This window comes from Palaemon carinicauda, chromosome 3 (genome assembly GCF_036898095.1).
Source record: "Palaemon carinicauda isolate YSFRI2023 chromosome 3, ASM3689809v2, whole genome shotgun sequence".
NCBI classification, from domain to species: Eukaryota; Metazoa; Arthropoda; class Malacostraca; order Decapoda; family Palaemonidae; genus Palaemon; species Palaemon carinicauda.
In genome coordinates this window covers 23,098,019-23,101,095 of record NC_090727.1, presented here as the reverse complement: position 1 = coordinate 23,101,095, position 3,077 = coordinate 23,098,019, and positions in this window count along the sequence as shown.

Below are 3,077 nucleotides of genomic sequence, written 5' to 3'. Positions count from 1 at the left end.
GTGTTCTGCTAACAAGGATAGCATTATCAGCATAATCTAGGTCCCCTAAATTCGTATAACGAATCCAGTCCAATCCTTCCCCACCATATCCGACTGCTCTACGCATTGAAAAATCCATGAGGTGGATATACAGCATAGGTGACAACACATTCCCTTGGAGTACTCCGCTGTTCACTAGAAGTTGATTTTATATGACTCCATTAACATTACCTGGCACTTTCCATGCTCATGAACAGAATTAATCAAATTCACATATTTAAGAGTAATCCCATAATAATGCAGGACTCTACATATAATTGGCCAGTGCACACTACCGAAGGCTTTTTTATAATGCATTTATGCCATGAAAATTGAATTTCTATATTCTACGCATTGCTGTATAACATGTCTCAAAATGAAAATTTGTTCAGCGAAACTTCTACCTTTTCTAAATTCTCTCAGCTTTCCATTAAACTTTCTCTCCAGTGACTTTTGAATAAGCAAATTATCTCCTCGATTTCAGGGACAAAAATGCTCATACAATAAGTTATCCCATATAGAAATAATTAAATCCCCTAATAAATATATATTATTTCAATAAATGTATAATTTACTTTAGTTTTGGAATACAATTAAAATTTTATCATTAGAAAATCACATAGATATTTAGAATATCGATATATTATGAAATTATTTTGATGGGTATTTTGCGTGCAGTAATAAACATTAATTCCACGGGTTATACAATTCATTTATTTTATTTTTGGTATCAACCATTATACTTGTAACAGAGTTCATGTACGGCATTTGTGCTTTCTTGCCTCTTAGATACAGATAGGCGAAAAGGAAAGGAACATGAACGCGCTCAGACACACATACACACAAATATATATATATATATATATATATATATATATATATATATATATATATATATATATATATATATATATATATATATATATATATATATATATATATGTGTGTGTGTGTGTGTGTGTGTGTGTGCATTAGAGTTTCTTTGACCTCTGTTTAGTGGTGCCTTATATCTAGCATTTGAACCTTGTTTATTTCATGACCGTCTTCTGCAATTATACAACATATCCTCTCTTTTAACTCGTTCTCTTCATATTCAAAAATGTTCTGTACTACTTTCTTTGCACAGGTCACAAACATCATCTCTGCATTTTCTCCTGAAATTTGCTTTAATTTTGAGCAAGTTTATCCTTTTTCTCATGATTAGATAGCGATTTGAAAGTTCCTGTATTGGAAAGAAACTATAATTGGGCTATTTGTTAGAATGTGTGCATGTGGATGGAAGCCTTGATAAAATAAGAGTACATAATCCAGTTGTTCTAGCCTTTTTTTATTTTCGACATAGTCGACGCATTTTGAGGACATTCTGAGGAGAGGATGATGATATATATATATATATATATATATATATATATATATATATATATATATATATATATATATATATATATATATATATATATATATATATATATATATATATATATATATATATATACACACACACACATATATATATATATATATATATATATATGTGTGTGTGTGTGTGTGTGTGTGTGTGTGTATGTGTTTGTGTGTGTGTATGTGTGTGTGTATATATGGATATATGAAACTGTACTAGTGTCAATAGAACATATTTTGGGCTTTGTTGAAGATGATTCTTGTGTTAAGGATCTTCCTCCCTAAATAAAATATTCTAGAATTTTGGTTCCTATCTTGCGATATTTTTCATTTGTTTAGAATAATTTCATTTTTATTTATGCTACAATGGTACTAAAATAAGAAAATTGGCTTCTAACATCGAAACTAAATATTTTTTTAATCCAAATTTTTGTATACAGGACTTGTGGGCTAAACGGAAATGGTGTAAAGAAATTAGACATCATTGTATTTTTGAACACTTATTTTAAGAATTAGAATTACTTCCACAATGAAAATAAAAAATATATGTCTAAATGATTCCTAATTGTTATTTTAATATCTAATTGTATCGAGTTGAAAACCTTATTTTCTATTACATATCTTTAATTCCACCTTTGTTTTATAGTAGTAAAGGTAGTTTGACCTCTATTTGTTAGTGCCTTATGTCTAGTATTAGAGAATCTTTAATCTATATTTTGAGGCTGCATACTTTTACCAATAGAGGCCCTTTGATATTTACTTTTAGGAGCCATAATTCTAGCAATAGAAGCTCCTTGTCCTCTACTTTGATGTGCCATACTTCTAGCATTAGAAGGTCTTCTATCTCTTATTCTCAGGCGCCTCACCTCTAGCATTAGAGGCTTTTTTACCGCCATTTTGAGGTGTCATGCATCCAGCACTAGAGTTTTTTTTACCTCCATTTAGTGGTGCCCTATCTTTAGCATTTAAACCTTGTTGACCTCTAATCCTGTCCTGCTATTTAACTTTTCTGTATGTAATTTCCGCCGATTTGATTTCTAAATTTTACTTAACCCAGCCATTGTCTGATTTTCTTTTTTCATTATTTCACTTTCAATTTTGAAGACCCTGTATTGGAGATCATAGTTCCTAAATACTTAAATGATTCTAGGTCATTAATCCTTTCTCCTTCCAATGATTTTTCATCTTCCATTGCATACTGCGTTCCCATAATTTCTGTCTTTTTTCTATTTATCTTCATCCCAACCTCGTGTGATATTTCATGCATTCTGGTAAACAAGCATTGCAAATCCTTTTTTGTTCTGCTAGCAAGGATAGCATCATCAGCATAATGTAGGTCCCCCTAAATTCGTATAACCAATGCAATGCAATCCCTCCTCACCACATCCGACTGTTCTACGCATTGAAAAATCCGTGAAGTGGATATACAACATAGGTGAAAACACATTCACTTAGAGTACTCCGGTGTTCAATGGAAATGGATTTTATATGACTCCATCCTGGCACATGCCATGCTCATGAACAGACTTAATCAAATTTACATATTTAAGAGTAATCCCATAATAATGCAGGACTCTACATAAAATTGGCCGGTGCACACTACCGAAGGCTTTTTTATTATCCATTTATGCCATGAAAAGTGCATTTCTATATTCTAC